This window comes from Aotus nancymaae, unplaced genomic scaffold (genome assembly GCF_030222135.1).
Source record: "Aotus nancymaae isolate 86718 unplaced genomic scaffold, 86718_ANA_hifiasm-v0.15.2.pri h1tg000072l, whole genome shotgun sequence".
NCBI classification, from domain to species: Eukaryota; Metazoa; Chordata; class Mammalia; order Primates; family Aotidae; genus Aotus; species Aotus nancymaae.
In genome coordinates, this window is record NW_026988487.1 from 10531613 (window position 1) to 10554989 (window position 23377).

At 44.5% G+C, this 23377-nt stretch overlaps 1 long non-coding RNA gene across 1 annotated transcript in view; it reads left to right on the forward strand.

Moving 5' to 3' along the window:
* Positions 1-537: 537 nt before the first annotated feature.
* Positions 538-23377, forward strand: part of LOC135270944 (uncharacterized) — a 34179-nt gene continuing 11339 nt past the window's right edge. Inside the window, exon 1 of the long non-coding RNA XR_010339095.1 lies at positions 538-684. This is a non-coding gene — a long non-coding RNA (uncharacterized LOC135270944). The remainder of the gene's footprint in view (positions 685-23377) is intronic.

Genomic DNA, 23377 nt, shown 5'->3' on the forward strand with positions numbered 1-23377 from the left:
TGTTTATACTGACATACCACACTGTCTTGGTTGTATTTTTATACTTAAATATGGAAATCAGGTAGAGTGAACCCACCAACTGTGGTATTTTTCAGTGTTGTTTTGGCTACTCTAGTTCATTTGTTTTTATATACATTTTGGAATGAGCTTGTAGATTTTTACAAGATAATGTAGCTAGGGTTTTAATTGTAATTATGTTAAATCTATGGATCAATTTTAAGAGAATTGACATTTTAGCAACATGGAGTTTTAGAATCTATACACAAGGGACATTTCTCTGTTTATTTAACTTTATGTCATCAATGTTTTTAGCTTTCAGCATATAGACCTTGAACATAATTTGTCAGACATAACTTATTTTTTTCTGTGCTATTCTAAAGAGTACTTAAATTTTTTTTAAATGCCAGTTATTCATTGCTCACTTACAGAAATACAGTTGAACTTTGTATTTTGACCTTCAGCCTTGCTAAACTCCCTTATTAATTCTGGCAGCTTTTTTGTAGATTCATTGGAACTTTCCATGTAGATAATCATACTGTCTGAAAATAGTTTCATTTCTGTCTTTTGCTAAGCTGTAAGCCTTTTATTTATTTTTCTAGCCTTATTCACTGGCTAGGAGCTCTAGTACAATGTTGAACAAGAAGGTCAACAGCAAATATCCCTGACTCATTCCCTATCCTAGAGGTAAGTGGTCAATCTTTCACCATTAGTTATGATGTTAGCTGTAAGTTTTTTGTCAATTCTAGCTTGCTGAGAGCATGTGTGGATGCTGAGCATAAATGGTTGTTTAATTTTGTCAAATGTTCTTGGCACATATTGAAATGATCGTATTATTTTTATGCTTTAATCTGCTGATATTGTAATTATATTAACTAAGTTTTAAATGTTGAACCAGCCTTGTATTCCCAATATAAGCCCACTGGGTCATGATATATTATCCTTTTTACATATTACTAGATTCCATTTGCTAATATTTTCTTAAGGATGTTTGTGTCTGCTAATTTGTATTGTTACTGTCTTTTATTTGGCATCAGAGTAGTGATGGCCACATAAAAAGAGTTGGAAAATAGTTCTTTCTCTTCTATGTTTTGAAAAGTTTATGTAGAATTAGCATTATTTCTTCTTTAGGTCCAATAGTAATTCATATTAGACAATCAATTATGTTTTAGAGGGAATTAAAATAAAGGGGAAACCCTTTCATATGTACCTTTATTTTAACCATTTCCAGTCATCTTCATTTCTTTGTGTAAATCCAAGTTTTTGGGGGGATATCTTATTTTTTTCCACCTGAAGAACCTCCTTTAATATTTTTTGTAATACATATCTGCTGGTAATGAATTCTCAGTTTTTGTCTGAAAAACTGTGTTTCTCTTTCATTTTTGGAAGATTCTTTTGCTCAGGATAGGATTTTGTGTTGACAGGTTTTGTTTTGTTTCAACACTTTAAAGATGTCACCCCATTGTCTTCAGGCTCACATGATTTTGATGCTAAATCTACTGTTATTTTTTCCTTAATTTTACTTCTCTTTCTGTTTATCCTGTCTTTGCTTTTCAACAGTTTAATTACAATGTGTCTAGATGTGTGCATGGGCTTTTATTTATTTATTTTTGTCTTTGTTTTGTTTCTTTCTTTAATTTATTCTGCTTGAGACTCTTTGAACTTCTTTCTGTGGTTTCATTATTTTGGAAACATTCTCACCCATTATTTCTTCACATATTTCCTCTGTCCTATTCTCTTTCTGGGATTTCAATTACACTATATTTGACCATTTGATATTCTTCCACACCTCTTGGGTACTCTTTTTTTTACTCTTTTTTTCTCCTTGTATTTAAGTTGTTCAATTTCTGTTGTCCTTTTTTTTTTTTTTTTTTTTTTTTGAGACAGAGTCTCACTCTGTCGGCCCAGACCAGGGTGCAGTGGTGTGATTTTGGCTCACTGCAACCTCCACCTCCTGGGTTCAAGCGATCATCCCACCTCAGCCTCCCAAGTAGCTGGGATTACAAGTGTGTGCCACCATGCCTGGCTGAATTTTCGTATTTTTAGTAGAGATGGGGTTTCACCATGTTGGCCAGGCTGATCTCACACTCTTGGCCTGCCTGCCTCGGCCTCCCAGTCTATTGACCTGTTTTCAAGTTCACTGATTCTTTCTTAAATTGTATCAAGTTTATGCATCAGCCAGTTAAAGACATTCGTCTGTTGTTACTTTTATATCCTAGCATTTGTTTGACTCTTTCTTGTAGTTTCTGTCTCTCTACTAAAATTCTGCATCTATTCATGTATGTTGTTCATCTTTTCCACTCTAGCCTTTAATATAGTAAGCATAGTCACTTTAAGTTTCCTATCTGATGGCTTCAACATCTGGGTCATATTTGAATCTGGTTTTGTTGGCTGCTTTTTTTCTTTTTTTCTTTTTTTTTTTTTTTTTTGAGATGGAGTTTTGCTCTTGTTACCCAGGCTGGAGCGCAATGGCGTGATCTTGGCTCACCGCAACCTCCGCCTCCTGGGTTCAGGCAATTCTCCTGCCTCAGCCTCCTGAGTAGCTGGGATTACAGGCATGTGCCACCATGCCCAGTTAATTTTTTTTGTATTTTTAGTAGAGACAGGGTTTCACCATGTTGACCAGGATGGTCTCGATCTCTTGACCTTGTGATCCACCCGCCTCGGCCTCCCAAAGTGCTGGGATTACAGGCGTGAGTCACCACGCCTGGCCTGCTTTGTTTCTTGACAGTGGGTTGTTTGTCTTGTGTTTGGTGTCTCATGACTTTTGATTGAAAGCAAAACATCTTTAGAACAGTAAAGACTGAAGTAAATATGCATACCTCTTTTTCTCCTAGGCAAGGGATCTGCAAACTATGGTCCTTGGGCCAAATCAGGGCTATTTTTATATGGCCTATGAGTTAAGAATGATTTTTATATTTTTTAATGTGTTGAATGGATATCAAAAGATTAATAATAATTATGCAACACAAAACAATTATATAAAACTCAAATTTCAGTGTCTATAAATAACGTTTTATTGGAACATAACCAAGTCCAGAACTGAACAGTTGCAACAGAGACCACATGGCCCACAATGCCTAAACTATTTACTGCATACTGCTCAAAGTTTGCCTACCCCTTGATGTGGGTGGTTGAGTCAATCTAGTCAGAAGTTGTCTTGGATTTGGGTTTTGCTGCTCTAGGTTTGGGTTTCGTCTTCAGTGTACCACCAGCTTTAAATTTCCATAGTATTTTCTTATTCTTAAGGTGGAGGCTGAGTTGCCAGAGAGTTTTTCTGTGTTTCTGCTTCACTCTTAGCCTTAGGCCTTCCTTGGGTGACTGTGCCTTAGTCCTGTCCCTGGGTGTTGTGATCTGCCCCTCTCCCAGCAGGAGGAGATTCTTAGTCTGGTCCCAGATTGTTTCCTTCCCTCCTCCCGAAAGCTAAGTCTTTTGTTACATGGAGGACAAAACTCAGTGTAAGCTCCATGTTTTTCCAGGCTATGGGAAAGGGGGTAATTACCAGTTTTGCCACTTTTTGGCAAAATACCTTTTTTTTAGGAGAAAGTTAAATGCAAATAAAATTAAGACATGCATTGAAAGTATGTTCATGCTAAACCTATCACAGATTGTACAACACTCTGTAGGCACAGGCAGATCAAGGTAGCTCATCAGTATACAACCTGGCCTTAGACTCCCTGGCCCCTTTTTGGTTTAACCAGACTTAAGTTCCATAAACTCCCTGAGTTGATAGGTCAACTGCAGTCCCAGACATCTGGCTGCTTAACTCACCCCTCATCCTAACCAACGTATATATCCTCAAGTTCAGCAAGTACTATGCCAATGCTTAATAATTAACTGATGCAGTATGTATGTGAATTGACACTAAATGTAAGTGCTATAATTACATCAAATCAAAATCTGAGCATAGAACATGGAAAACCTTTGGGGAGACAATTGAACCCTTTAGTTTCATTGAGAAAAAATTGTCGAAACACAGCATGTCATAGCTAAAAAATCCTTTTGAGAACATTACCAGCTTCACTGAACCAATGAGATAACCAAGACTCAGAGAAAAGTAATACGAGAAAAGTCACACAGCAAGTTAATAGTGTGGGAACTGTTACCTTTGAATTAAAAGTAGGGAGGAGACAGGGAGCCTCTGGGTCTTTGTGGGAGGGGTGGCATGTTGGGAGGAAGAGTCCCAGGCTTGCGTCTATTGTAACTAGCTGTGTGGCCTAGCTAGTGTGTGTGACTCAGTCTCCCTCACTGCCATCTATCTGCCCTGTCCCTTTCCTGGGGACTATATTAGCTGAGAGATGTAATGGTGCTTCATTAAGACCCTGGGGGAGCTGTGCTACAGGGATCCTGTGGTCACCCAGGACTTGCTTCCCTCCATCTTCTGAAGATGAGGCTCAGGGCACAGCCTAGTGCAGTGAGGCAAAGAAGACAGGTCCAGAGTCCTGTCTGAACCTGGAGGTTCCTGCCCTTGACTGGTAGGCACCATCTCTTCTGTCTCCCCCACAGCTTCTGGATCAGTCAGGGTCTTATCAGTAAACCAGAAGCAGAGCTGTCTGTGAACAGAGATAAATTAACATAAGGACTTGGTTAAAAACCTCTGAGGGGCATCATAAGGATGATTCTAGGGATACTCCCTATATTAGTCTGCTGTGGGCGCTATAACAAAATACCATACACTGGGTGGCTTCCGCAACAGACATTTATTTTCTCATAGTTCTAGAGACTGGAAGGCCAAGATCAGGTTGCTGACTGATCTGGTTTCTGGTGAGGGCTCTCTTCCTGCCTTCTCCTCACACAGCTTCTCCTCACTCTGTGTGTGTGTGTGTGTGTGTGTGTGTGTGTGTGTGAGAGAGAGAGAGAGAGAGAGAGAGAGAGCTCTCTGGTGTCCCTTCTTATAGGAACACTAATCCTGTCGGATCAGGGTCCCACCCTTACGACCTCATTAACCTTAGTTACTTCCTTAGAGGCTTCACCTCCAAATACAGCCATACTGGGGGTTAGAGTTTCAACATAGGAATTTGGGGAGACAGATAAACATTCAGTTCCTAACACCCCCTTAAGAAGCTGGAGACTGGAACCTATTGCCACTACTAGGTGAAGCCCTCCTGCTGAGGCATGCTGCCTGGAACAGGAAGCAGACAGGAAGAAGGATGTCTTTCCTCCCTCCTCCCTCCCCTCATGTTGGGAAAGCCTGTCATGGATCCAGCTGGCGGAGTAGCCGTGTCACGGCCCAGTGTGGAAGGCTGAGTGTGGAGCTGAGGGGAACCCTCTCCAGCCAAGGCAGACCATGGAACCAGAGCAATCCAATATACTTAATAGTAAAAGTCACATTCGCTCCCCAGGATTACCTCAAATCTTGAACGTCATATTAAAGGTTTTGGAATTTGGGCTGGGCTCAGTGGCTCATGCTAGTAATCCCAATGTTTGGGGAGGCCAAGGCAGGCGATTGCTTGAGGAGTTCCAGACTGCCTGGGCAACATAGCAAGACCCCTCTCTCTACAAGAGAATTAAAAATTAACCAGGCGTGCTGGCATGTGCCTATAGTTCCAGCTACTTGGGAGGTTGAGGCAAGAGGGTCACTTGAGCCCAGGAGTTCAAGGCTGTGGTGAGCTACCATGGCACCCCTGCACTGCAGCTGGGGCCAGAGAAAGACCTTATCTCTAAAAAATAAACAATTTTAAAAATAAAGACAGAATTCAGCCTTTGGTCGGTGGGCAGTGCGTTGATACGGATCTGAGTAAAGGGGTGATGTGACCAGCTGTCCTCTCTTCCTTCACCCAGTCCTACCCGTCCTTCTTCCCCAAACTCTTGGCACACCCCGACTCTCCTCCTTTACATTGCATGCCTTCTCTGTCATTTGATACACATCAACAATTTAATACACAGCATGATGAGCCTAGGAGAATATTCCATGGGACCAGCGTGCAGCTTCAATGTGAGCTGGGGAGTGGGTGTCAGGTTTAGACCATAGAAGGTCCTCAGCAGATGTGTTGAGAGTGAGAATGGGAAGTGCCTGGTCAGACCCCACCCCATCGACAGCCTGTCTTCATCCTTGCCAGCAGGACACACACACACTCTCTCTCTCTCTCCTTACACACACATGCACAGTCAAATCCTCTCTCATTCACACACTCCCACACTCACCCTTACCCACACTCACCTGTGCCCTCACACTCATCTTGCATGCACCCTCTGAAACTCACACCCCTCACACACTCCCATGGACCCACTCACACTCACTTCACTCACACAGCCCTCACTTTCACATCCATGGCCCCTCCCACTCCCACATTCTCACAGCTTCACGCACTCCTGCTCAGTCTTCACCCACACTCTCTCCCCCTCGCTTGCAGACACTCACTCTGTCACACTCTTGCTCTCACACTTACCCTGCCATTCCCACCTTCCCACTGCTTCCCTCACACTAACTCCCACCCCCTTGAAGTCTCCCTACCCATCGCTCGGTCACTCAGTGTATTAGTCTATTTTCACACTGCTGATAAAGACATACCCAAGACTGGGCTACTTATAAAGAAAAAGAGTTTTAATGGACTCACAGTTTCATGTAGCTGGGGAGGCCTCACAATCATGGTAGAAGGTGAAAGGCACATCTTACATGGTGGCAGACAAGAGAGAATGAGAGCTAAGCAAAAGGGGTTTCCTCTTATAAAAACATCAGATCTCCTGAGACTTAGTCACTACCACGAGAACAGTATCGGGGGGAAACTACCTCCATGATTCAATTATCTCCCACTGGGTCCCTCCCACAACATGTGGGAATTATGAGAGCTACAATTCAAGACGAGATTTGGGTGGGGACACAGCCAAACCATTGAATCACACCCACCCACACGCCTTCACTCCCTCCCTCACTGCTTCCCACACTCACGGCTGTCACACTTGCTCACCTCCCTGTCTCTGGCTTGCTCACTGTTACTCAGCATTGCCACACTCTCACAGAGACCCTCTCAGCAGGATTCTGCCCTCCCACCTTCCTGTCATCCTGCCTCATCTTCAGGGCTCTCTTCCTCACTCAGCAGATCGCCAGGCACTGGATCAGCCTCTTAGGCTGAGGGCAGACTGGGAGCTTCCTGTTTCCACCCTCCCTCTGAGCAGGAGCAGCTCTGCCTGCTCCTGGTTGGTTGTGAAAAAAGGACAGTGTACAGCAGACACGTCCCATCCGCTGTCAAGGACCCTCCTCCCTCCCTTGCCCGCTTCCACTACCCGCACGCTGTGGAGCACTGGGGAGCACCTTTCCCCAGTGGCTCCCTGGCCCGCCCCTGTCTCAGCTGTGTGAGGCTAAGCCTCCCTCTCTTCACTTCTACCTTCCCTCAGCTCCCAAGACACCTCCAGTGTCCTCTGATAACATGACCCCAGTAGCGGGCCTGTTTTTCCTTTGATCTCCGTCTTGCTCTGGATAACCCTACAAAAGCCTTTTGTCTGAAGTGCAGGGTGTGCCTTACATGACTGCTTGCTGGGCTTTGGGTTGATTCTCATGGGTCTGGCTGCCCTCTTCCATGCTCCCTTGAGTTTGTAGCCCTCTTTCTGTCTCCTATAAATGCTCCTTATTGCCTTTTTATGTCTTCATTTGAATGGATAATACAGTCAAGTCATGTGTTTCAAAATTCAGAAGATACAGGGAGTAAGGTTCCCTTCTCACTCCATCCCTCAGCAGCGAGGTTCCTCTCCCCAGAGGCAATTGTTCTCTTCAGTTTCTTGTATAAGGTTCTAGAAATAGATACAAGGAAGCGTGTGTGTGTATGCATGCGTGTGTGTGTGTGCTTGTTTGGCCATCACTGGGACCGTGAGAGACACTCCCCTCCTCCTCATTAGGGTCATTTGAGAGTGGCCCAGTCAGAAGTGCATCGGTAAGACCTTTCTCACCCTCTCACACCATCCTCCCTTTCAGTCTTGTCATATGAAGAAGTAACTATATATTATTTTCTGAATGTCTTGTGCTCTGCCTCCCTCAAGTCTAAGAGATACTTCCGCGTGCTAAGCCTTCATGCAGTGTTATGAAGGGTATAGTATTATACCCTTTCCCTCAAGATTCTTATCACTTCCAGTTGGCCGGTCAGTTCTTTGATGGTCAGAATTGATTTCAGAGTGGCTGATCCACTGGTCATTTTCTCTGCCCTCATGGGAGATTAAATTGTTGGATGAGTTGAAAGCAATCGTCCAAATAGACGCCTCTTTGAGGGCCATCCCTCTGCCGATGTCCTTTGCCAACCCTCCAAAGGTGGATGGCGACCAAGGCGCCCCCCACCCCGCGGAACAAGGGATGGGGCACATGGCCGCATCAGCCAGCCTGGCTGTCCTGCTGCCCTCGCCACCCCTGGTTAATTGCCAGGACATATCAGTGGGCACTGTCTGAGGAAGGAGCAGGCGAGCCAGCCCACAGCCTCCCAGCTCAGCAATCATCGCTGATTAAAAACTAGTTACAAAGCAATGAAGACGGAATCCTGCATTAACCAAATGACCCCGTCCATAGCCAAGCCCAGATAGATGGGAGTGATTATGAAAGCATCACTCACAATGTCGGCAAACATTAACGGCTGTGTGAATTTCCGGGAGATTTACGGGGTAGTGACAGCATTTGGCTGGATGGGACTCTGGCTCTTTGCTTCATTCCCAGATGTGCCTGTGTGTTTATGGGCTCTGGGGGACTCAGCCTATTCAGAGTGGTCTATCTCGGGTGTGCTTTTACGTGGGTTTAATCTGAACATGCTGGCTTGTGTAAAGTAGAAATGTATTGTATTGCCAATTTTCAGAGAATCTGAATTAGCTCAGCTATTCTGAACATAATTTAATCTTTCTTTAATGATTCAATAGGTGCTTTGAAGTCTTGCACTAATCAGAGTCATGGTTATGAATATCAGAACTTGATATTGAAGAAACATAAAAGTGCTCATCAAAGAACTATGGCAGGAAACAGCATAAGTGGCTGCTTCCGTCAGAGTGCAGGTATGACCATGTGTGTCAGTGGGCACGTGGAAGCCTGGTGTGATAGGAGATCTAACTGGGATAATGTTGACCTCGCCACAGGCAGTGAATGACCCTATCAAAAAGTCAGCCTGGGCCAGGCACAATGGCTCACACCTGTAATCCCAGCACTTTGGGAGGCCGAGGCGGGCAGATCACCTGGGGTCAGGAGTTTGAGACCAGCCTGGCCAACATGGTGAAACACCATCTCTACTAAAAACACAAAAATTAGCTGGGCATGGTGGCAGCCGCCTGTAATCCCAGCTACTCGGGGGATGGAGGCAAGAGAATTGCTTGAACCATTGAAGCAGAGGTTGCAGTGAGCCAAGATCGCACCATTGCACTCCAGCCTGGGTGACGAGCGAAACTCCATCTCAAAAAAAAAAAAAAAGCCAGCCTGCTCCCACACCTCCCAAGGAGAATTTAGTCTTTGCTAATTTGGGCCTCAGTTGAGCAGATTTGGAGTAAAGGGTCAAGAAGAGAATTGTCCTCCCCAGAAAAGGCCCAAGAGCCCAAGACAGAATCCCCTTTAATAGGTAAAAGAGAAATAAACAGATACATAAGGTGGGCAAGGGGAGACCAGAGCTGGGTTTAGAAGAAGGAAGTAGATGTTAGGAAGCAGCCCCCATGATTGCAAGTATACATGTGTACATGCACATAAAGTGGAAATAATGGCATCGCCCCCATTAGGCTGCTCTGAGATCTAAGAAGCCCACATGCTTTGCCGTGGACTGAATGTTTGCATACCCCTGGAATTCATATGCTGAAGTCTAAATCCCCAGTGTGATGGTATTTGAAGGTGGAGCCCTCATGAATGGGAAGAATCCCCTTATAAAAGAAATTCCGACAAGCTGCCTTGCCCCTTTTCTGCCATTTGAGAACACAGTGAGAAGGCGCTGTCTGTGAACCGGGAAGCAGAGGCTCGTCAGGCACTGAACCTGCTGGCGCCTTAATCTTGAATTTCCCAGCCTCCAGAACCGTGAGAAATAAACGTCTGTTGTTTAAGACCCCGTAGACAATGTCTGTTGTCTACGGTGTTCTGTTTTAGCAGTCTGAAGAGACAAAGACATGCTTCTTCTCTCCTTCTTTCTCTCTAGTTCTCTGGCGAAAGAAAAATTTGATAGAATCACCAATTGAAATTTTTTTATTAACTCCGGGAAATTCCTAAATTGCCTTTCAAGGGCCAGGCGTGGTGGCTCACATCTGTAATCCTAGCACTTTGGGAGGCCAAGGAAGGTGGATCACCTGAGGTCAGGAGTTTGAGACCAGCCTGGGCAACGTGGTGAAACCCCATCTCTACTAAAAATACAAAAAATTAGCCAGATGTGGTGGCAGGCGCCTGTAATCCCAGCTACTCAGGAGGCTGAGGCACAAGAATTTCTGGAACCTGGGAGACGGAGGTTGTAGTGAGCCGAGATTGTGCCACTGTACTCCAGCCTGGGTAACAGCATGAGACTCCATCTCAAAAACAAAAATACATAAATTGCCTTTCAATAATATTTGACTGTAGAAACCTCTTTGAATATACCCCTATGTGGAAGCAGGGCAATAAGTCAGAAACAAGAAGGGCTGTCTATAGAGTAGTACCATTCAGGCCAGAGACCCTCTTTTCCGGGTATGCCCCAGAAGTGGTTCCCAGCAGCAGGGTCGAGCAGATGGTGCTGGCCAACCTGGAAAGTCAGCCTGAGAACCACCTGAGGCTAGCACCGCCGCCCTCACCCACTGCCAACCCAGCCCACTAGAGGAAATGGAGATGCTCAAACATTCAGATATTATGAGTGGGACCACAGAGGAGCTCCTCCAGCCCTGAAACATAAAAATTCAGTTACAGGGGCAGCTGCATAGCCCAGCCTACTTCCACTGGGCGTCCCCTTTCCCCAACCCAGGAAAAAGAAGGCTGGGAAGGAGGTTGTGCATTGGAGCTGGGGATAGAAGGCTGGGTGGGAGCAGGGTTATCCCTGGTCAGCCAGTGCAGGGACATAGGGAAGGGATCAAAGGTGGCTGGGTGCAACGGCTCATGCCTGTAATCCTAGTACTTTGGGAGGCCAAAGCGGGAGGATCATTTGAGGTCAGGAGTTCGAGTCCAGACTGGCCAACATGGTGAAACCCCTTCTCTACTAAAAATACAGAAATTAGAGTGGTGACAGGTGCCTGTAATCCCAGCTACTTGGGAGGCTGAGGCAGGAGAATGGCTTGAACTGGGAGGCAGAGGTTGCAGTGAGCTGAGATGGGCTGGGCAATAGAGTGAGACTCCAACTCAAAAAAAAAAGAAAAGAAAGAAAAGGCCAAAGGCTTCATTATCAAAGGACCCAGTGGTCCTGCCTCTGTGGCACTGCAGGCCAAAGTGAATATCTCTGTTTGCCAGTGCCCAAATTCTACCCCTACCCCATCCTAGACTGTCCCTCACCCCATACCTGTCCAGGGCCCAACTGTGTGAGGATTTGAGGAATCCAGAGGCTCTTCCCTTCATTTATGTGGTAGTTACACTTTTGGAAAAGTCACTATATACTGAAATTATGCAAAAAATACTTTTAAAATATTTTTAATGTTTATTTTAGAGACGGGGTCTCACGTGTTGCCCAGGCTGGTCTCAAACTCTTGGCCTCAAGTGCTCCTCCAGTCTCGGCCTCCCAATGTGCAGGGATTATAGGCATGAGCCACCATGCCCAACCACGAAAAAATACTTTGAGTTGGCTGTTAAATAAGTTTAGACAAAAGGCCCAGATGATTACAGATTGGTTTCTCCTCTACATGGATGTCGTGTGGAACCCTTGAAGGGCTCTGCTACAGATTGGGGGTCTAGCCCATGCCCTCCCACTGCTGACCTCTCAAGTGATACAATAGCCACTAATGTCCTCCCCGGCCCCACTCATCCTTCCACCACTGCCAGAGCAGGCATTCTGCACCACCAGCCTAACTGTGCCATTGACCCTCAGCTCCCCATAGCCACAAAGAGGTTCTCAACATTGGCATTTGGAAGTTTCTGGGGGCTATCTTGATAGTCACAAGGATGGGAGACCCCTGCCACCATTTAGGGGGCAGGGCCAGAGATGAGGATGCCCAAACTGTATGGGCCAATCCCACATGAGGACAACTTGTCCTGGGTTCCTTGCACCCTTCAAGGGACCAACACGATATCCACATACATGAGAAACCAACCTATAATCATCTGGGCCTTTTGCCTAATTTTATTTAACAGTCAACTCAAAATATTTTTTGCATAATTTCGGTATACAGTGACTTTAGCAGGAGTGTAACTGCCACATAAATTAAGAGCATGCTCTATTTTATTCAGAACTTCACCAAGAGTTATTTGCCGTTTCAGAAAATCAAGTCACCAACAGCAAATGACCCTTGGTATATGTCTGCACTTAGAGTGTCACATTCACTGGGACTACATGTGTAGGAGCAGGCATCTGACTATTATGTCCTCTAGCACAGTCACTCCCAAATATTTACATATTAAAATACATATTATTTTATTAGGCCGGATGCAGTAGCTCAGGCTTGTAATCCCAGCACTTTGGGTTGTCAAGGCAGGCGGATCGCTTGAGCCCAAGAGCTTGAGACCAGCCTGAGCAACATAGTGAAACCCTGTCTTCACAAAAAATACAAAAATTAGCTGGGCATGGTGGAGCACACCTGTGTTCCTGGCTACTCAGGAGGCTGAGGTGGGAGGATCACTTGAGCCTGGGAGGCGGAGGTCAGTAAGCCATGATCGTGCCACTGCACTCCAGCCTGGGCAACAGAGTGAGACTCTATCTCAAAACAAAACAAAACAAAAAACCATATTATTTTATTAAATAATTTACTTCACATCTCACCTTTATATTAAGGATTATTATACCGATTTTTAAAAAATACATGTATACCTAAGTTATGTTATTTGTGGATTTTCTTTCAAGATAGAAAAGGGGACACTACAACATGTTTTTATATAAAGGGAGTGTTGGGTCTGATAGAATTGAGAAACACAGGCTCACAGACTACTGCCAATGCCCCAGGAAGGTTTCCAGACCCTTCTGATCCAGCTCCTGTCTGTGCTCTAGCCTCATTCCCTGCCACCTCTCCAGCCTGGCACCCTGGACTCCAGCTTCTCCAATACAAACAGTGCCATGGATACAGTGCAAGTCTCAACATCCCTGTGACTGACTGGGCTTCCTGCCTCAAACCACCTAAAACTGCCATGCTCAGCCCTTATTATGCCTCACACAGAGCACCCACAACAGAAGGACGGCGTGGCATCCACCCACCTGACCTGCTTCTTGGGACCCCGTCACCCCTTATGAGCTGTAACTCCATAGCCGGGTATCCCAGGTAGGCACACGGGAAAGCAACTGAATAACAGTGCTGCTCCTGATACGATACATATGATACATATAATAATGCACAGGTATAGTGCATGTGACACATAGGATGGCGTGTAGGTATATGCGTATGATACATATGACAGCATATAGGTATAGTACATATAATATGCATGATAGTGGAATGTACAGGTATAGTGCATGACACACAGCGTAGTGTGTAGGTGTATGTGTATGATACATATGACAGCATATAGGTATAGTGCATATATATACCCACAAAGAGGTTCTCAACATTGGCATTTGGAAGTTTCTGGGGGCATCTTGATGGTCACAATAATGGGAGACCTCTGTCACCATTTAGGGGGCAGGGCCAGAGATGAGGATACCCAAAGTGTGTGGGCCAATCCCACATGAGGACAACTTGTCCTGGGTCCCTTGTACCCGTGTGACACACATGACAGAACTGGGTCCAAGGGACCCAGGACAAGTTGTCCTCATGTGGGATTGGCCCACGCAGTCTGTATGTGCACTATACCTATATGCTGTCATATGTATACACATGATAGTGACTATGTATAGGTGTCATGTATGTGATACACATGATAGTGTATAGGCATGGCGCATATGATGTCCATGATAGTGTATGTGTAAAGTGGGTGTAATACAGTTTGGTATCTAAACACTGCTTCACAACAAATCACCTTACATTTGGGGGCACAACAGAGAGTCACACCCTGGGTTGAAAATCTGGAGTCCAGGTGGCCTCAAGATGGGGGTGCTCCTCTTCCTTCAGCTCAAGCAGCCCCTTTTCTGGGCCGCCTTCCCCACTCACCTGCCCACTGTGTCCAACCAGGGTCTGTCAACTTCATGTGGCAGCAGGTCACTATGGCATATGACCAGTCGTCCAAATGTCCAATCTGCCAGAAGACATGAGTTCCCTAGAATCTTGCTTTTTGTAATCATTTACGAAGTTTTCAGCTACCTGTGTTGAATGAAACAATTTTAATAGCTTTGGAAGATTTCTGTGGCGTGGTAGTCATATACTTCACTTACTTATTTTGGCTTCATCACAATAGATGGAGGTTGCTGGGAAGAAATAGGGACTCTGCTAAGGAAAGAGCTTCAGATCAGCACACAGCTTGGCGTGGTAGTGGGACTAAAGGCATGTGCGGTGGAAATTGGAGTGGTGGGCAGGGAGGCTGAAGGCAGAAACTGGGGAGAATGACGGGTGAGAGGAGTGTGAAGACTCCAGAATGCTGGAGTCCCAGCTCCCCACAGCCCTGCCAAGCCTGCTCTTCCACCCTGTGAGATGATAAAGCGACTTCTCAGATGAGTTGATTGCAACCACTTGTCAGAGTTTTATCTCAGACTTGCCAATTAAAAGAGCTACTTCCATGAAAGCCAGTTCTGAGATTTCGTCTGTGGTAGAGACATCAGAGGCAGGAGAAGACTGTCTAAGCCACACTGTTAGATCAGGTATGATGAAGGACTGTGGGGTGAAAAGGCACTGAGGGAACAGTGGTGGATAAATCTCACATCCCCCAAGGGCTGTAGATCATGTCATGCAAAACAGTGCTCAGTTCTGTCATAGACAAGGTGTGGGACAATTTTTTCTCACAAAGAATTGCAGTGAAGACCATAGCTAAAAGAAACAAGGTATGTGTGTGGGGCGGGGGGTTGGGGGGGGTGGGAGATGGGCACGTGCGCATTCAAATTTGGTAAATTTGGTGGAGTGGGTCGTTAGATGAATTGGTTATTGGGTGTGTTGATAGGAGGATTCGTTACTGTGAGGCTTTCCTAAAAATGCTTGCAAATGAAAGGATCAAGATCTCTCTTGAGGAATCAAACTATAAAATGGGAGGTAGGCAGAGAGGAATGTCATTAAGCCATGAAAGCAAGATCAAGGGAGAGGCTCCAGGCCAGCGTTCATCTCCTGGGGAGAGGAGTCTTAAACAATGAACTTCAGGCGTCACGGCCAGTCGGCTGGGCATGTGCAAGGTGGAGGCGGAGGCAGGGCTCAGCTGATGGATTTCTCGTATTCTTGTCCTGTGCTCAGACCTTCCCTATTGGGAGGCAGATGCACCTGCCGACCTTCATTGATGCAGTTAAACATTTGCTCCATCAAGCTCCGCTTGTTCTGATTGAAAACGTGCCAAGCAGCCTTCTGGTTATAATCTGGCCTGCCAGGTAGATCTCGTTGATATCAATGAGCCGGCCCTCTGGAGTTACCCCTCCATTTTCTGTGCTCAATAAGTGAGCAGAGAAGGATCTACTCTCAGGTTGCTGACAGAATCAAGTCTGTGACCAAGCCCAGAATGGGGATAGGTTCCAGAATGTAGTGAGTACCTACCTGAGCTCCCTGCCTGCCTCCCCTGGGGAGCCTCCACCCTCACTTGCCCCTTATTGAATGTAGTGCTTACATCTACTTCTGCAGTTTCTAACACAGGGCTGCAGTTTGGGGTTACCCGCCCATCTCCCTCCCAGCCTCCAGGCAAGTACATACAGCAGCTTGTTCAAGTTTGTATCTCTGACACCTGGCACCCTGCAAGGCTGTAGGCTAGCAGAGAGCAGTTCCTGATGCATGGCAGGCCCTAAATGTATGCAATGGATGAATGAATGCACCATCTAGTCATTCATTAGCCCACTCTTAATGGCAGAGCCCCAGCTGAGCTACCATGAAGCATTTCTGGGCGCCTTCAGGGCCTGCTGATGGCTTTCAGAATTCCTGTGACCTTTCTCTTGGTTCTCCTTAGTTGGGAGGATCTTCAGATCTCTTCTGCCCTGTATCCTGCACTATGCAGGCTTTGGAACCAGCCGCCCTTGGGTCTCAAGCCACGTTCTTGACCTTAACCTATCTGTACCAGCTCAGCTGCTGCTTCTGTAAAATGAGAATGATGATGCCAACTATACTGGAGACCAGTTAGGTTTTCTAAGAGCCCCTCAGGCTTTGCTGTGAGAAAGAAGAGATGTGAGGAGGCAAATATTCTTCAACATCTTCTGCTGAACAGTCCTGAGATACAAACTCCTCCTGCCCTCTTCCACCCCATTCCTGACCCGGGACACTTCGAGTTGTGCTCCTGCAGAGACTCAAAGGGGTCCTATATTTGCCTCCCTTCTTCCCTGCCCCTCCTCCCAAGAGCCTCCGAGGTGAGCCAGCTTGGCCTGACAGCTTCAGAGCCTGTCTTCTGGCTAGGGAGGGAACTGACACTTCCATCTGGAGTGGGGAGCAGGATGTAAGCTCTGCACAAAGAAGATCCCTCCCGAAACCCTGCTGCCTGCCTCCTCCATCGCACAGCAGCTGGCTTCCAGGGGAATCAAGTGACAGCCAGACTCCAGGGAACCAAGCTAGCGACACCAAACTCGGGGGGGTAATCCACAGTGACAGAAGAGGCTTTGGCCTGGGTAGCTCAGCAGGGCACCAGGGGCAGGGCCAGTTAACCCACAGAGGGACAGACAGTCTCAGGACTGTGGCCTCAGGCTCTGCTCCAATGGGCACTGTCAATTGTCTCATAATTCCCTGCTACCATTAGCATTCAGGAAGCTGAAAATGACCTTCTGTTGCTGTTTTCCTGACTGCAAGGTGGATTCTGCCCATCAGGGCCTCCCTTTAACTTGGCACACAATGGCCTCCATCCTGGGGCACCTGCCCATCTGCCCCACCCCTCCAACCTAACTACTTGTCATTTTCCAGATACACTGTGCAGTGCCTGGTCTATCCAGTGGCTCATGTCGCTTCCTCTGCCTACAATATCCTTTCCCCACAATAGCCTCTTCCACCCAGCAGACTCCGCCTCACTCTCTTGGCTCAGCTCTAAGTCATATCCCCTGGGGAAGCTTACCAGGATGCTGCAGTCAGGCGGAGTGTCTCCTCCTGGGCTTCCACAGCCCCTGTGCTTCCTTCTGTGACAGCAGCAATCCCACAGCAGTGGAACTGCTTACCTGCCTGAGCTCCTGGAGGGCAAAGATGGCATGTGCTTCCTAGTTCTGAATCTCAAGCTGCTAGCACAGAACATGGCAGGAAAAAAAGGTGCTCAGCAAATACATGCTGAATTTAACTAAATTTGGTAGAAGGTTCATTTCCCCCCAGATCTCACAAATTAGGATTACATTGGAATGTATATATTGCTGAATCACGCATATCTAGTTTGGGTTTTTTTTTTTAATAGTGGCTTTATTAAGATTGAATTTATATAACCATACAATTCACCCACTTAATTTAAAGTATACAATTCAATATTTTTTATGTGTATTTACAGACTTGTGCAACTATAACCACAATCAATTTTAGAACATTTTCATCTCAAAAAGAAACTCATACCCATTAGCATTCATTCTCCATTTGCCCCTTCCCTCCACTCCCTGGTAATCACTCATCTATTTTCTGGTCTCTACAGATGTATCTGTTCTGGACATTTCATATAAATGAAACATACAATATATGCTTCTTTGTGGCTGGCTTCTTTTACTTATATATAATGTTTTCAAGGGTCATTCATGTTGTAACATGAATCAGTACTTCATTCCTTTTTATTGCCAAATAATATTGTATGCACACACCACATTTTGTTTATCCACTCACCCGTTGATGGATTTTGGGATGTTTCTACTTTTTGGCCATCATGAACAGCTTGCTTTTTTTAATGCTAAGATTTTTTTTTATTTTTAAATAATTTCAAATTTACAAACAAATTTTGTAAGAATAGTAACAAGGAATTTTTTCCTTTAACCACTTGAGAGTGAATGGCTGGCATGATGTTCCATCGCCACTGACAACTCCATGTACATCAAACATGCAAATAATACTTGTGTGTACTCTTCTACATAATCATAATCCAACCATGAAATCAGGAAATTAATAGTGACTTATTCCTTCTGGATAATCCATGGACCCATTCAAGTGTCACCAGTTGTCTCAATGAGTCCTTTAGAGCAAAAGATGCAAGCTAGGATTATACATTATATCTTATTGTCATGTCTCATTAGTGACCCTCAGTCTGGAACAGTTCATAACCCTCACTGACTTTCATGACCTTGGCACTTTGGAAGATTATAGGCGCATTATTTTTCAAAGTCCCTGATATGGTTTGGCTGTGTCCCACCCAAATCTCATCTTGAATTGTAGTTCCCATAGTCCCCATGTGTCGTGGGAGGGACCCAGTGAGAGGTAATTTAATCATGGGGGTGATTTAAGGTAATTTAAGCATGGGGGTGATTACCCTCATGCTGTTCTTGTGATAGTGAATGAGTTCTCACAAGATCTGATGGTTTTATGAGGGGCTTTTCCACTTTTGCTTGGCACTTCTCCTTCCTGCTACCATGTGAAGAAGGACATGTTTGCTTCCCCTACTGCCATGATTGTAAGTTTCCTGAGGCCTCCCAGCCATGCTGAACTGTGAGTCAATTAAACCTCCTTCCTTTATAAATTACCCAGTCTCAGGTATTTCTTCATAGGAGTATGAAAATGGACTAATACTGTCCCTCAACTTGGGTTTTCTGATGTTTCCTCATGATTAGAATTGGTCTGTGCCTTTTGGCAGGAATATTATGGAAGCAATGCTATGTTCTTCTCGTTGCATCTTATAAGGTAGTACACAATTTCTATTTGTCTTGTTACTAGTGATTTTCACTTTGATCGCTTAAGTCTGCTAGGTTGTATCAGGACAAATTTACTCTTTTTTTCTTCGTGATTAATAAATAATATTTTAGGGAGATACTTTGAGACTGTGTATACAAATATCCATTCCTCATCAAACTTTCGCTCACTAAGTTTAGCATCAACGAATACTTCCTGGCTGAATTATTACTATCACGGCAGCTAAGTGGTGATTTCCTAGTTGCATATTTTCTTCTACACTTATTAGTTGTTATTTTATTCTAAGGGAAATTAATTTTTTAATATCAGTATGGATTTGGGAATTATTTAAAGAATTATAATTGGTTATTGTCACTATTTACTTTTATATTTAAATGTTCCCTGCTTTAGCCAGTGGGAGCCCTTCAAGTGGCTTCTGTGTCCCTTCAACACATCCTCATCAGTTCTTGAGCACGTTTTTTTTCTGGCACAAGATATTCTAAGCTCCTCTTATTCTTTGCCTGCCCAAGGTCCAAAGTCCTCCATTTCACCAAGGAGTTTTGGCTTCTTTTTAGTGGAAAGTGATTTTTAGAAATGAAGATATGGGTACTGGATGTGATCATTGGTGTTCGGATATCACTTCTCTTAGGCTCTCTCAATGGAGAGAGCTAAAATATACACATGTGCACATTGTCTCTCTCACACACATGCATTACGTAGATACATATTTATAAACATTCATACCCACATTTACATCCATATATACATGAACATGTATTGAAAAACATAAATTCACCTTAACACCTCTAATCCCAATCTAACACCACGGAGTTCATTCCTATGTTCCTTTTTTCCACATTTGTAACTCCTTCTCGGACAGTGAGAGTCCTGGATTCCATTATCCTAAACGTATTTGCCTATAGAATGAACCCAAATGTGTAACTCATCTGCTGTCACCTTTGGGGACCCTCACATGGACACTCTTCTTACCCTGCTTTGACTTTAAAATCCCACATGAGGCCATAGTTGTCACCACCCCTCCCATATGAATGCTCCCTTTAGCCCCCTCTGGCTCTAACACCTTATGCTCCACTGCATCCCCTCACCAGGATTTTCTCCCATGTGGACACACTCCTCACCTTCTTTGGACTGTAACCCCCTGTACCACACCATGGAGATACTCGTAGATAGTCCCTTTACACTGCTTGGGCTCTGGCACCCACCCTGGGTTGCTGCCACCGCCCCCCCCCATAGGGCCACCATTCTTCTCTCAGTCTCTGACATTCTAGGCTGGACTGATGCCACCATTGCCACTGCCTCCCCAGCCTATCCCAAATTGACATCTACCTTGCTGATTGAAAAGGTGGGGTTCTTAGTTTTTTAGGCTTTTCACAGCTAGGATTTTGTGAACTGCATCTTCACAGTGTCCTTAAATGTGTTTTTCCTTCTCCTTCACAGGAAACTGATAGTTAAATCTAGAGATCTGATAACATTCAGGTCCAGTTCCTTGGCAATAAAGCTTCACAGGTAGTGCTGTGTTCTTCCACCAGATAGTACATGATAACTGATTATCCATCATTTCATTAAGAGTTGTAAAATGATGTTCCTTTATGTCTCATTCTTCCTATGAAGAGATCCTCCTTCTCGTCAACCATTCATTTACTTTGTGGTTTGTGTAGGAAAGGCAGGTACTTGATTATTTCTCCTTATTTTCTACTTCTCAAAATTATGAATATGTTCCCTAACATCTTCCAAGAGTGATCAGTGAATGATTTTTCTTTTGTCTCATTAAAAAAATTATTATGAACGCATGGATTGAAACATATTTTGTGTGTTTCAGTCCACTGCGTTTGTTTTTATTGATGATCAGATTGTCTTATCTTTGGCCAGTAGGTGCCTCTTCAGGTTGCTACTTCCTAGCAATCTTTATTGGCTTCTGATGTAATAGGATGTTCTATACTCATCTCGTATGTGTTGTGCCCCCAAACTGGAAACTGTCATTTCTCCAAAAAGCCATTTGAGGGGTAACAGTATTTAGAGGCCATAGCTGGTGTTAATATTACTGGGTTGGCTATTGTTCCCTAGTCTTTTTGATGGAATAAAAAATAATCAGACCATAGACAGAATTAGAAAATAATGACGTATCTCTTGAATTCTTATTGATACTACCAATTCAGATTCAGGATTACAGAGCTTAGCTGTAGCTTCATCAGTCTTACATCTGTATATCCTTCTTTCACACTGAAAATCACAATTCCCAACGAAAGCAACATAATTATTCACTTCCTTTATCACACTATATATCCCATAGTCTCAGATTAACAATACCAGCACTGTCGTCACCAATGTACATATATTGACAAATAGTTCTAGAATTTTTTGCAGTTATTTTTATTAGACTATATCACACTTGGGATGATAATCAAATTAATTTGTCTTTAAATCACTTGAAATAGTTCTTTCTATGTAATTATGCTACAATACCAATTCATACATAGATTTCTCTCTTTCATTTTGCTTTCATGATTGAGACTTTTTAGAAGAAATTTCATGGATTGCTTTGTAAAAATAATTTTATTTTACAACTGTAAGGATATTTGCACGGTTCCAGTGACATCTACAAAACAAGGTATCTTAAAACAGATTTTTAAATTCCAGTCTATTAGAATCTGAACAGTTCCTAAACATGCTCAGAGTATTGTAGGCACCAGAATCTTAATATTCTGCAATATCAACACTCTAGCCAATTCTCAGTTCTTCATATCAACATGAAGATGTGATATAATTCAAATACAGGCTTTGTACTGTCACAAAGACCCTAAAATAGCAATAATATAGAATTCTCACTTAATAGTTCAAGTATAAGCTCTCTAGGGCTGATGTGATGGCTCCGAAAGGATCTTCTGTCTCCAGTACTCTCATCACACGGCTTTCATCCTGTAATCTAGACAGCTGCGCCAGATTCTGCCCTCCCAGCCCCACGCCTGCCAGCAAGGAGAAGAGGGGACGAGAAGGCCAACTCTCTGGAAGGGCAGGACCTAGAAGGTGCACGCACAACTTCCATTTATATCCCACTGACAGTCAAATCTATCTCTTACAAATTCTGCCTTGGTTTCTACACTGAAAAACACATTTTCCAGTTGAGTTGAGATACATGTTCAGCTTTATTTTCTACAGTTCTTTTCATATCATGTTTCCTTTTGCAAGTGAAATTTTTGTTGAGTAGTATCAGGGAACTAAGGCTGTTTTTTTTTCTTCCAAATTGCCAATCAGCAGGATCAGACTTGGGACAGGTGGCATTGCATCGCATGCCCGGATAATCAAGATTGTCCAGAAAATTTCAAGTTTTTGTCCGTGTTAGTTGAGCACTTAGTACAAACCAGTGTTCCAGTCAGCATCTACAGACATGAAGATAAAAATGACCCACCCAGTTCCTGCTTTTAAGGGGAAATAGAATCAGGGAGGTAAATCATAAGCAAGTCAGCCCCATTGAATAGACTCCACGCTGGGATCCTGTGGAGGGAAGAGCACACAGAGAAATGTCACAAAGGAAATCACACTTGAACCAGGAACGACCAGGGGTATTTTCCAGGTAGACATATGAAGGAAGAGTTTTTCAGGGCACATTGCTTAAATTCTCTGAGCCCTGGTTTCTTCACCTAGAAAATACAGTGGTAGTGCCTCCTTCATTGGCTTGTTAGAATTCAGGGATGGGGGCTGTGTGCGGTGGCTCCCATCTGTAATCCCAGAAGTTTGGGAAGCCAAGGTGGATGGATATCTTGAGCCCAGGAGTTCAAGACCAGCCTGGACAACATGGTGAAACCCCATCTCTATCAAAAGTACAAAAATTAGCCAGTCTCGTAACCCAGTCTCAAAATAAATAAACTAATTTAAGATTTTTTAAAAAAATGTTTTAAAGAAAAATTAAAAAAAAAAAAGAATTCAGAGATGGGGCCTGGGTAAGAGTCTTCTGCTGGCTGCTGGGTTTCTGGTGCAGCAGGGGATTAACATAAGGGACCCTCGTTCACTTTCCCTGGCAGGAAATGCCAGCAGCCCTGGTGAAACGACTCCTCTACCCTTCATTCTCTGAACCTGAGTAGGTGGGATTTCCGAACAGCCCAAGGCTTCATAGGAGGAAGAGCACTAAGATGGAGCCACACAGAGGCCTCCTATACCTGGGTAGGGTGAGGGTTAAGAGGACGCTGGAATTGAACTTCATCGCCTTCATGGTTTCCACAGGAGGCAGACCCAGCCTTTTGCGGCAAAACTGATTTTGGAGTGGAAGCGCCAGGTGGCAGAGCCATAGAAGCCATGTGGCTAATTCCCTGCATGACTTTGGGCAAGTCATTTCCCCTCATTTGAGAATTGACTCTTCTAGCTCCAGGACATCCAGAGCATCTTCTGTGGCCCTGAGCCAGTCCAGGGATGAAGTCGGGGAAGGAGGGACGTACATCTCTAAGGCTGTCATCCCACCCTTAATGGAGTCCACATGCCAGCTGTCCCATTGCCAGGTCCT